This window comes from Castor canadensis, chromosome 13, assembly GCF_047511655.1.
Source record: "Castor canadensis chromosome 13, mCasCan1.hap1v2, whole genome shotgun sequence".
Taxonomy (NCBI): Eukaryota; Metazoa; Chordata; class Mammalia; order Rodentia; family Castoridae; genus Castor; species Castor canadensis.
In genome coordinates, this window is record NC_133398.1 from 26,919,915 (window position 1) to 26,932,666 (window position 12,752).

General features: G+C 38.5%; 1 protein-coding gene across 6 annotated transcripts in view; it reads right to left on the reverse strand.

Moving 5' to 3' along the window:
- Positions 1-12,752, reverse strand: part of Znf462 (zinc finger protein 462) — a 137,494-nt gene that overhangs the window by 82,474 nt on the left and 42,268 nt on the right. Inside the window, exon 1 of one of the 6 annotated variants that reach the window (XM_074051318.1) lies at positions 1-12,752. This exon is cut by the window's right edge and continues 19,238 nt beyond it. The exons of the other annotated variants lie outside the window; for them this stretch is intronic. The gene's annotated coding sequence lies outside the window, so the exon portion shown is untranslated. 6 annotated transcript variants of the gene reach the window in all.

Consider the following 12,752-nt stretch of genomic DNA (forward strand, 5'->3'; position numbering starts at 1 on the left):
TTGGCTTTGTCAACTGGAACACTGGCCAAAGAAAGGCAATCAGACACAATAGAGATGATGTCCTTCACTTCATAACTTCAAAGAAGGAAAGAAAACACTGATAAATGTTTCCTGGCTTGATCTATCTTCAAATATCTTTTGTCAAGGAAACCCCTAATGCTTCAAATGTTTTAACAGTTTCTGAGTTTCTTCACTAAATTCAAGTTTCTTGGTAACTTAAGATTGACTCTTGAGTAACACTAGAAAGTTTTTTTTGTTGCTTTGATTATTTTAATATCTTTACTGATATAGGGGTTCATCCCTTTCTTCCCTTCCCCAAATAGTCTAGGTATTTTTTTTTCATGAGCTAAATGGTTATTTGCTCTTTTACCTCCTACCAATTAAAACCTAATCTAATTAGGTCATAAAGTATTTCTCATGAGGTTTTCAAACAACCAACTTTAGATGACAATCCAGTGTCTGGTTTAAAGTTGCACCTTGGCACCTCAATTTACATTAAGATAACAGAAGCTAGCAGTTTTGATGAAGGGCTTCTAAGTGGTGACTATCTTTTCCCACTTCTCTCCTTTACAAACATGAATTGTATACTTGAATGCAAGAAGCCATGAACCTGGGATGGAATAAAGCAAAGTGTACCTTTATTCTGCTGTTCACTGTGTGGCTGAAATACATAGAAAGCTTCACATTAACTCAATGGAGAGTCTCACCACTAAGAAGTCAAAAACATATTAGAAAGGTGTAGTCCTTCCTATCTAAATATACATCTTGCATCCAGATACCCAGTTATTATCTTAATGAGTTACTTCATTAAGCTCACCACAAACTCTACTGAGTTATTGTAATCTAGAACCAGATGTCCAAGAACTAAAGCTGTAGCCAAATCTAATTTATTATGTAATTTTCAGTACCTTTCTTTTAAAGGATAAATGATTTCTGCAGGGGGAACAAAGTCCAGTAATAATTTGTCAATGTAGTTAGAGCTATGGCATGAGGATTTTCTATGAAAGAATGTTCCTTCGTAGTCTGCTAAAATAACTTCTGGCAAGTCCAGCTCTGGACAGCCTGAGCTTGCAGAGTGAGACACAGATATTTACCTCCTCTTCTTTCACCCAGCAATTTATCCTTTCTTCAATAAACATTTAACTGTGCACCAGTCTTTTCAGCTAACTAAGTCTCAATATTCCAGATACACAAGCTTTTATGTCTAAGCACCAACCCAAATTGTGTGGAAGAGGTTGCTATCAGCTCTGGATCAAATTACAGCAGTCACTGAGGCCCCACCCCACTTCTCCTTTCGCACAGTCCATTAGACCTGAAAACAAATTTTTCCATGGTGCAGACGACTCCTGCATTTAGAACACTTCACAGAAAAAAGCAGATCATCCAGTGTGCACTCCCCATCCCCCCAGCTTAGTCCTTTCATCTCAGCCAAACAAGCCACAGCTCTGCTGAATGTGTTTATCACACTTTGAAGAGATAGGAGCTCCTGCGTCACTGAAGCTCTAAGACTCACTAAGCTGCCCTAGTCCTCTGAGCTTCAGGAGCAGCCATTTTAGCTCAGAGCTTCTCCTCCGTGCACAACATGGCTTCTCTTGGATTCTGCTAGGCTGACAATCAGAAGTGAACACTACCAGGGCAGACTGGGCTTCTCCTAAGCTCTTCTCTTCCCAACAAAGAATTAACTGTTTTCATTTCTTTCCAAAAAGCAGCACCTTTCTCTTCTTCAAATGTCATTCACCAAGATCTCCAAAGGTTCTTTTTATTCCATGATTGATATGCTGCTTTATTAGTCCCTGCAGAGCCCTAGTTAGCACAGGATGACCCTGGACCAGACTCTGATCTACAGCAGGAGTTAGGGGTATACTGTGGGGGACCTCCAGAATGCCTTGACTTCTTGAGAGTCGTCCTTCCACACACAGAAGACATGCCATCTGATGCTGCTTGCCAGATTCCAAAGTCTAATGACCTTTGTTAATCACCAGCCAGTCTGTCTGCAGGAGCAGGCCCTGCCAACAGACACACCCTTCAACACAAAGGCTGTAGCTATTCCTTTTAAAAGAGGTTCTCTGAAAGCTCCATTGTGTAGCTGAGAGGAAAACAAAATCTCTTGCCTTCAAAACTTCAAGCCTTTAGAAATAATGCAACAAAAGGCTTTCTGCTGTGTGTCTTCTGGAAAGTTTGAGCCTGGTTTGTAACAACAACAACAAAAATTACTGTTCTGCGCATGGAAAGCAGGGCACCTTCAGCAACAAGTCATCCACCTAGAGATGAAATTCATCTCTTGATGCATTCTCTAATATCTTGGTGTCTTCTGAAGCAGTTATCAATGATGCTAACCTCGCTGGATACAAACACAAACTAACAATCTCCTTGTTCTGCTACAAAGGAGATTAAAGGGTTATGAGATCAGAAAAAAAAAAAAAAAGCCACTGATTTGGAAAAAGAAGAGATGATGAAAGTGATTTTCTAATGGGTTCTAGCTTTAATGTTGTTGCAATCTTGACCTTAAAACTAGCTCAGAGCCTTAGAAGAGGTTAATCTTTAGGCTGATGATAGAACTAGCAGCAGGTAGAGCTGAATGGCCTTCAATGTGGTGTCTGTACCAGTACTGAAATGAGGATGTAGCCTACTTTGAAAGCCATTTTGCTTCTGTGTACACATTTCTCCTGAAGATGCTGACAGAAGAAAACAGAAATTGCTGGCATGGCCCAAATAATCAAAGAAACAGAAACTTGATATATTTATGAGACAGTGGATGTCTATGTGGGCAAAAAGCAAGAGTAGGAGAAGAAGGGAGTAGGAATGGATAACTACAAAGAAAACTGGACCTGGAGATGACCCACCCATCCATTAACAGAAGAGTGTGATTTTGCAGCAGCTGGTAATCCTTTAAGAATCCAACCCTGGGAAAAAAGATGAGGAACTAAGCCCTGAATATGACTGTTTCATCAATTCAGAAGAGCAGCACTCTAAGAGACTAACCTAGACATCGATCTGCTACAAACTTATGTTTTAAAGTACAGGCCTTGATCTTCTATCTACTTACTTCGTTTAATAATACTGTGATTATGAGACGCAGCAATAATTTTTTCTCATCAAATCAGTACAATCATAGCAGAAAAGGAAATTTCTGAACTAAAAAGAAATATTATTTCAAAAGGTCATGCGATTAATCTACAAATCAAACAAGCACTCCCCCATCTCCCACCCCCAATTCAGTATCTCCAGGCTCTCCTCAAGGTCAAGTAGGCTTCCTTCAGATAACTAGACGCTGAATGTCACCTGGGATGATGCCTGCCAGGTGAATACAATTCACTCTATACCTAACATGACTGGTCCTCATAACATGAAACCTCTGGACCATCCTAATTATTTGTTTGTCCAAACTACTTATTTCGATAGTTGGTTTCTTCGGTTTACACTTACAGTTTCCCGATCTTAAAATGAGGAATTCTGATGAGAAACCCCAAATCCAATCATGAATGTTTTGACAGTCTCTTGAAGACATATTTAAAGAGCTTCCAGAGATCATGTTAAAGCTCTGGAATGCCCACCTTAGGATGGGGACAAGGACATTACGGACACAAGCTGTGCTTTCTCAACTTCACGAACACCGATTTTTATTATTTCCACTGCCCACCTGCTTTGTGTGCTCAGAACTCCAGGGATCCATTATGCCTCAGTTTTTCCACCTGGGAAGGAGAAAAGAGGCAAGCCACAGCTTCAACAGGTATCCTCCCAACTCACTGCTCAGATGTCACTGGAAAGGGGAGATGTCCTTGATATTTCATAGCATTTTCACAGGGCTGCCACCATCAACCCTTGTCCAGGTCAGCTTGGCAAACATTACTCTTCAAGCCTGATGGCAAGGAGCATAAGGTGGTCTCAAGTCAAAGTTCAAATGTCTCCAGAAAGAGACCAAATGAAAACACACAGGCTTTGCGTGGATCTAACCCATTCTCTCACTGAAGGATTGCAGACCAGAAATAAAGCTGTGAAGCTCCACAGCCACATGATTCAGTAGCAACTAATTATAACCTCAAAGCCTTTGAGAAATAGAATCAGATACACCATAAGGTGCTTTTCCCCTGTCCACTCCAGAAACCTACTTTCATTTCTAAGACACTGAACTCCCCAGTTCTCTTCAGTCACAATTCTTAAAAGGGCTTTAGTTAGCACTTGTTGTTAGCTCTTTTCTTACTTCCCTTCCCTATGAATGGAAACACCAATTATCCAAGGACAGGTAATGGAATGCATAAATGCTGGGATAGTTTAATTAGAAATATAGAAAAATCAGCAACCTAAAGATCATCCTGGAAAAAAAATGTATTTACAGATCAAAGGTTATTGATATAATGAGGTCAAAGAGGTTAATATTTATAATTGCAAGCCCCAGGACTTAACAATAAGAAATGGGGGACAAACATTAATTAATAAATGTGCAAGTAGCAGATTGTTATTCTTAGAAACAAGGAGTGTTATAAACCATGTTTACTCTTGCCATGGCCAAAGTGGAAGTTCCAATAATTTAAACATCGCTTGAAGCATCTTTCTAAAGAGTATTGAATTGAGAAGCTGAGGTGAAATATCTTTCAGAAATAGTAGTTAGGGACTCAAATTATATGTGTATATACACATATATTATACATAACACTTTATATAAAAAGTAGTTAATTTTCTTGATTTAACTTGAACTCTGGTATAGACCTAGGCACTCCAAATCTAACAAGCCTTAGGGCAGAATTTGTCCTTTTCTGACACATGTACTGTTCTCATGTTACATTTCAAAAAACAAACAAAGAACTTCCAACACCAAGCTACCTTCATCCACCCCACAGCATTTGGTACTACTGTAGCTCGTGGTTCACGATGAGGCACCTTCAAATGTCCTATCAAGTGTTTCTACTGTTGGCTACATGAGCTAAGCAGTTCTTGTACTCTTGGCAATTCACCACACTAATGAAAGGTTTAACATATCAGGGAGGATAAATAATTAAGGAATTCAGAGGGGTGACACAGCTGTTCTTCAAAACCAAATTTTCATAAGACAAAGGATTAATTTACATCACGTATGTAACCCCCAGTATGAAACTGAATTTGAAACATAGTAGGTAAATGCCATGAGACGAAGTTCTGCCAATGCATGTGGCCTCTGTGTATGTGGCCAGTCTGATCCATCTCTGGGACCTTGTACACAAGCACAAAGTCTGAAGCAGACAATTTGCAGATAAATAACCCAGTTGCCTTCTGGACAAGGATGCTAGTCTTCAGCTTATCTCATTTTAGGATTTCTCCCGAATAAAGTTTTCAAGTGGCACAGAGCAGGTTGGAGTAATATTTCATAGAAGCTACCTTTGGGTTGGTCATTAAAATGAGATAAGCATCTAGGGATGTAATCTGAGTGGCAAAAAAAATGCCAGATATGTAAGTAAGAAGTGATTCTAGCTGAGTGACCTGTTATGAAAGCAGGTAGTGAGTGTCTAATACAGAAAGAGATACTACAGACCTTCTGGAGAAATTCATGCATTCCTTTGCAATGATATAAGGCTAATTGAGGCCAACAGGCCAACAGGCAATCTGCCAGCTCCCCTGTCCTTAGAAGAGGAAGCATGTGATTTGAACAAGAAGATAAAAGGAGAGAAGGGACAAGAAAAGAAAGGGAGGAAGCTGGGTGGAATCTCAGTAGCTTTAGACTTCATTGTCTGTAAAGGGGAACCTGTAGTTCACCAGATAACTAATTCTGAGAAGTGTCCAGACAATTTTCTTGAGATGTGGCTTAGAAACAAAACGATGATGACTCTCCCACACTAAGATTCTCAAACTACAACCAGGAAAATGAGAGCCTGGCTCACCATGTTCTTTCAAATAATGGGAAGCCATTCTTGATGTTGAAAACATAAATTAGAACTGATAAGGGCAGAGGATTTCTCTGAAATGTCATGGGTTTATGGAGAAGTTCCTTGGGTACTTTGAAGCCATGCTTGCCCTGGCATTTCAAACAAGAGATAACTGATTTCTGTCCTCCAGAGTCAAACCTCACCCAAACAGCAGAGACAGAAAATCACAGTGTTCTTTTATAGACTCTTCAGAATGCTGGCTGGGTTTCTACAGACACTTTCTACACTACAAGAACTCTCATTATAAAAATTGTAAAATTAAAGGGAAGTTGCAGATATGCTGCTGGGTCTTCATTTCAGAACTGATTAAGACGCAGAGTAAGCAGAAGTTACAGTGAAAGTCATCTTCCACATCAGGAAAGATCAAAACATGCATTGACTATTTTGTCTGTGATTTTGTCAGCCCAACTGACCTTAGACCCTGGACATGTCCTCCATGGGCAAAGCTCCACAGCCACATACACCAAGTCTCGATTCTATGGTTTCAGTGAATGAATCCAGAAACTATTTTAACAACTTACCTTGCCTTCTATTATTATTTAAAGAAAACAATGATGTATGGATGTTGATTTTTGGAAGGTCTAAGAAAGCTTTGGCAGAAGAACTTCTTTTATTTGGGAAAAGCCCACAGAAATCCCTATCTAATCTCTTGGGAGACTTGTTCGCACATGGTTTGTTTCAAAAATTCAGACAAGTCCATTTGCAATAACATGGATGGAACCAAGGACGTTATGTTAAGTAAAAATAAATCAGGCATAGAAAGATAAATACCACATGTTTTCACTAATATATGGAAGCTAAATTTGATCTCAAAAAAGTAGACCCTGGGAAAGGTGTCGAAGAGGGAAGGATGTCAAGAGAATTATTAAGGGACACAGGGATGCAACTGGATAGAAGAATAACTTCTTCTTTGGATAGGCCCGGGACTGAACCTCACATATGCTAGATATAGCATTCTACCACTGAGCTATACTCCAAACCCCTAGAAGAATAACTTCTAAAGTTCTATAGCACAGTAGGATGAAACAAATATTTTCAAATAAATAACAGGGAATATTCTGAATATTTCTAGCCCAAAGAAATGATATACATAAGGTGATGACATGCTAATTGCCATGATCGGATCATTACACATTTTATACATGTATTGATATGCCACAGTTTGCCCCATAAATGAATACCAAATTACTATGTATCAACTAAAAATATACAAAATTTTTAATGAAAAATAATCCATTCTAAAGCATTCTCTTTAGATGAGAACTGACCCAAGACTGCCTATAATAGTGTTAGGCACTGATATGAAGCCTGTTTCAGTCAAAGTCTGTGTATCAGACAACATTTTGGACTACCTAAGCCTGACACTTGGGGTTGTGTCTGTCTATACTCTCCAAATCAGGGTTCTTCAAGGAGCCTGTCAGGATCAAAGTCCTAAGCAGCTTGCTTTCTGGAAAGGCAAATGATGGCTGGGTCAGTATGGATCACGAACATTTTCACATCTTTCTATAAAAGATAATGATTTCTTCCTCCACAATCCCCCCCAACCCCAGCCTCTGCCTGTAGCAAAAGCCTTCAGAAGGCTGTCCTTATCATCTGGTCCATTCAGATCCATTGGTTTTCCAACCCTTTCTTTAACAAATTAGTAGACTGATATATGGGACTGGCAGATACCAAGAATTAGTTTTTGGGTTTTTTGTTTTTTTTGTTTTTTTTTTTAGTGACAGCTAAGGAATTTCTTTTTTCTTGCAATCCCTAATTTTCACTAAGTAAGTTTGTTCCTAGAAATTGCTACACCCCAAGAACTAAACAGAAAACTTAGACATTTGTCTGCCAAAACAACTAAAGACTTTAACAATATGCTAAAACACTATAGTACACAGGTACTTGGCCAAGTACCGCATCCCGTAAGTCTTTAATGATAAATCTCAATTTCATCCAAGGAACTTAGGTTTTACAAATTATTAATTGGCCTATCCAGCCAATTAAAGAATTTGTTCTCAAGTCACTAAAACCAAAAGGTGACAGTAGGTGTGATGTCTCTACGTGCCATCTTTACTTTGAGTAAATCGTTTGAGGTCTTACTTTAATCATTTTGCTAAATGAAGAGACTGGATTATGATATTCAACCTTTTTTGTGCAAGGGACCTATTTCACAAGATTGCCTTCTTATATTTTAAATTTTAAAAGAATTTTCTGGATTAAATTCATTCCCTTGCTTTTTATTATTATTCACACATATAAATGCCAACCTTTGGGTGGATGTCTCCTCATCATTAAAGTCTGGGCTCAAAGATTCTGTCTTTAAGGGGATTTTCCTGCCAATCTCGTTTAATATTCATCACCACCTCCTCAGGAAACTGAACTGCCACCTAACAGCAACTATGCCTCTTATTTCCATCATTGCTTTTCTGTGGTCTGCTACACTAGATCATAAGCACCCTGAGAACAGATCTATGTCTGTCACATTGGTATCTTCAACACTGAGGACAGGTTACTCAGTGTAGTCAACAATTATAAGTTGAATGAATGAAGGCATGGATCAATGAATGAATCAGGGCCTCTAAATGATAGGATACTAAGCAACCATAATAAAAAGGATTGATTGTGAGAGTTAAGATTCTTATGCTAACCCTGTGTTTTCACAAAGTGGCGATCCCAACCAAGGGCAGTTTTGCTCCCTATCTATCACTCCCAATATGGGGCAATTTGGCAACATTTGCAGATAGTTTTAATTACCATAAACAGAAGGGGAGTGTTACCAGCATCTAGAGGGGAGAGGTCTGGGTACTGCTAAACATTCTACTGTGCACAGGACAGTTCCCAAGAAAGAATTAGGTGATCCAAAATACCAATAATATTGAGGTTGGACAACCTCTCACAAGTGACCTTCAGTTTCTACATAGAACCCACCTGCATTTTTAAGCCCTTCCCATGGTCATGGCTAGTGAGTCTCTGGCCTAGATGACCAAGAAGTTCTCTCCCAGTTCCAAGCTTTACAACTCAATGGTTCTAAATGATCTTAGTAGCTTTTGTACTAAATAATAACATGAGTTTTTAATTTCAGGCTGCCAGGCTGAGTTTTCTTTTTCTGATCCTGGTGTTTTACCTACAATTTTCCACAAAATACTCTAAGATTAAGGCATATGATTATTCCAACCTTCTTTAGTGATAGGGCCCTTTCACTGCTGATGATCCCATGAGCTCTGTAAGTAAGGGGCAAAGGTCATTAAAAATGGTCAAGTTCAACACTTAGCTTGTGGTCTCCAACTAAAATTTCTGTGAAAAACACGATGCATATTTTCTTCCTTCAAATGTGTAAAGTTATCTACCTGCAAAGTGATGGGGTCCCCCAGGCTACTCAAAATCACTTTTTAGAGGACAAGTAATGTGCTCTTTTTTTGTTCTCAGATCCCAGGGCCCAGCACAGGTCTGGACAGCCTGATGAGATTTGTGGTATGAATGACTAACTACATCCACGCCTACTTTTCTACAAGGAAATTAGCCAGTGGTACCAAGTCAAAGAAAATGTTTAGGAACTTAAGCAATTCCAGAAAAACAAAACAAAAAGTGGTGTTTTATGATACCTTCCACCCCAACAAATGAAGCTAATGAAGTAACATCACAGCAGTTAGATGACTACTGAGATGCCATCAATTCTAAGACACCCTCTTGTCCTTCATATCTAAGTAAATAGCCATTTTCTTCTTCCTCCTTGTCCATGGAAGGTATTTCTGGCAGCATTGTTCCACACATGTATACATTCCACTGCAAAGTTACCCTGAAGTGATGTGACACTTGGGGTCATCACCTGTGGCTATACTTGAGACCACATGTCACCTTCCCACCACAAAACCATTATGTTTTTGTTTGCAAAGCATTCTGGAAAATCTGAGAATCGGTTCTCTCCCATACATCAAAACCCTGTATAAGGGTTTTCAGTGGAGAGAAATGTAACACATTTAGCAGGAACAGTTTTCTTTCCTTACTATCCCCGAAAAATATATTAGTTACGCCTTCCTTAAATCAAAGAACAAGTCACCCTAAAAGCTAATTGTCCACAGGCTCATAAGGTTTACTAGGAATGAGATCTTAAAACCAGATAGTCCAGCCTGGTCCAATAGCTTCATCTTACAGATAACAAACTAAGGTCTGAAGAAATATAATCTGTCCAGGTCTTCTGGAACACAAATTCTCTGAAGCCAGAAAAAAAGAAAATAAAAAACCTTTTGAATTCCATAATTTGAGAAAGGAACTCAGTAAGGACATTTCATGAGTGCTATTCAGTTTATTAACAACTATTCACTCTTCCAGTCCATGTTCCATATATTCTCAGTAATAAGCATCTTTCCTCACCAGGGAGGCAGACTCCAGACTCACCCCAGTGTCTCCTCTGCCCTGAATTTACACTCAGGAGAGTCACTGAAAATAGTGCTACAGCTATTGTCTGCATTTTGACTGTTCAGAGAACTTTTTAGGCATGCAAGCAATGTGTTCATTCTTTGGAAACACATTTGAAAGACTGAAAGTTGCTGACAAAGGTATGCACAGAAGAACAAGAGCTATAATGCTGAATTATCTTTCTTCAGAATCCAACCTCATGGAATCAGAACAAGGTTATGTCGTAACTTTATGCCTGCCAAATCTACCCCCTGAGAACCATCGTCTTGTTTCTTATGGAAAATGTGCACTGCCAACAAAGTCATTGACGAGCCTGGATGAATGAGCCTTAGAGGTATCTGGAAACACCAGGATCAGTTCCATGTAATGCAGAACAGAGAAGAGCACTCAGTTCTATGCATAAGCAAGGGAGCCAGCCTCCCAGTGGCCCATCTAGTGAGTGGTTCAGACCAATAATGACAGAATATTATTGATACCGGATATCAGTTCAACTTCTATATCTCATTCAAACCAACTGCAACTTGGAATATTTTCCTATGTTGACTGATATAATAGTTTATCTTTATCCTTTATTTCTTTATTATCTGTCATGATTCCTAGTGGGAATTTGCTGGATATAAAAATGCTAAATGCATCAGAACATCTGGGAATCATCTTTAACTTTTTAAATATTTTCTATAAGAATCTATTACAAAAGGGCCCACTATCAATCTGACAAGATGTTGAGATTTTTGTGTTTGTTCGTGTTTTCCTGCCAGGTACAATACTTTTTTTTTTTGGACATTTTGAAGGTTTGAGTAATCCCATCCTTTCAGACAGTGGTTCTCAAAGTCTGGTTCCTGGGCTAGCAGTATCAGCTTCATAGGAGAACTTGTTAGAATTTTCAGCTTCCACCCAGGCTGGAATTAGAAACTCTGATCTAAGACCAAGCTCCAGTTTTCCCTCCAATGTAAACCACTCCCTGAGACCATCAGCCACAACAGCAAGCATCCCCTTCTCCACTGTGCTGGAACCCTACTTTAAAATATTGTTTGAATGAATCTGATAATAGCTATACAATTCTTAAAGAGCAAGAGAGAGGACTAATGTTTATAAATATTTAACTCCTTATTTAATAGTTAATGGGAAAATACCAAGTTGCAGACCCAACATTAGTATCAAATAAGAGTATACTCAAAAAAAATCAATTATCATCCTTAAAATAATGAATGATGTGGACATGCCATGCTGACACTGATACTCATCTCCTTTAAAAATGGCAGAATGGTTCATGACATGGTGTCCTTGAAATAGCTAAAGTAGAATGTGGCAATTCACAGAGGAAAGAACCAGAGTATTTTATCCAGAAGCTACTAGGTAATTGGGTAGATCCTCAGGACCCTAGAGTCTCTTATAACAAGAAAGTTCTGTGGTCAATAAAACCTTTGGAATCTGATTTTCTTTAAAGTAACAGCAAAAGAGATGGGAGAAGAGAAGGAAAGAATGAAATTTCATTAGAAAACACCCCTACACTTGGAGTGGTCATTTGATTATTGCACTAAGGCCATAATGCAGAGCTAAACTGTCAGTAAGAAACAACATCAGAAGCCACAAAGGTGTTTGGAAATCCCTTAAAAAACAGATATATGCTTTAAGCTAACCGAGAACTTTTTAAAAAAGAAAAAAGGTACCTAATTGTCTCAAATTGCAAACAAAGGTTTGGTTGAAGGAAAAGAGAATATAAAATAAAGAAAGGAAAAAGACTTTGTCCACACTAAACCAATAGACCTATAGGAACAGGATTTAAAACTTAGAATCATAGAGTTCAAAGATAAAAATTCATCAACTATGTCCTGCCCAGAAGCATAACCAGGATCTGCTAGAATGCTGAATGATTCCAAAAGAAAAAAAAAATTGAGGACTCAAACTCAGGCTCTGTGGGGAAAACTGAAGGGGGATGGTGGATTTCAATAGATAAAGCCCTAATTATTTGAGGCCAAGAGAAAGTTTTAATATTTATGTTCCAATCAAAGACAAGTTAGGAAAAAATACACTGAGTGGGAAGGTGACAGTGGAAAATAACATAGAAAAGTCCAGTGAACAATTTATTCTGAAAGAACAAGACACAAGAAAATTATATACAAAAATTAACAGAGAGTCTAAGGAAGAAGAGATCAAAGACAGATGATAAGACATCAGAATCAGATGAAAGGGGAGCTGGCAGTTGAAGAAAGTGATGACAACAATCATATCATTGCAGAGCTAATAAATATATTAAAGTTGTAAGAGGTAGAATCCACAAACCAAAAACAAAGTTGATGATGTGGAAAACAGTCTTCAAAACACTGCAGAAAATGCAGAGAAAAGACAAGTAGATGAAAGCAGGTAAGGAAGATGACAGATAAGAAGGTCTGAACACAGAGATCTAACATACAGATAAAAGTATTCTAGAAGTAGACAGGAGAACAAAATGAAGAA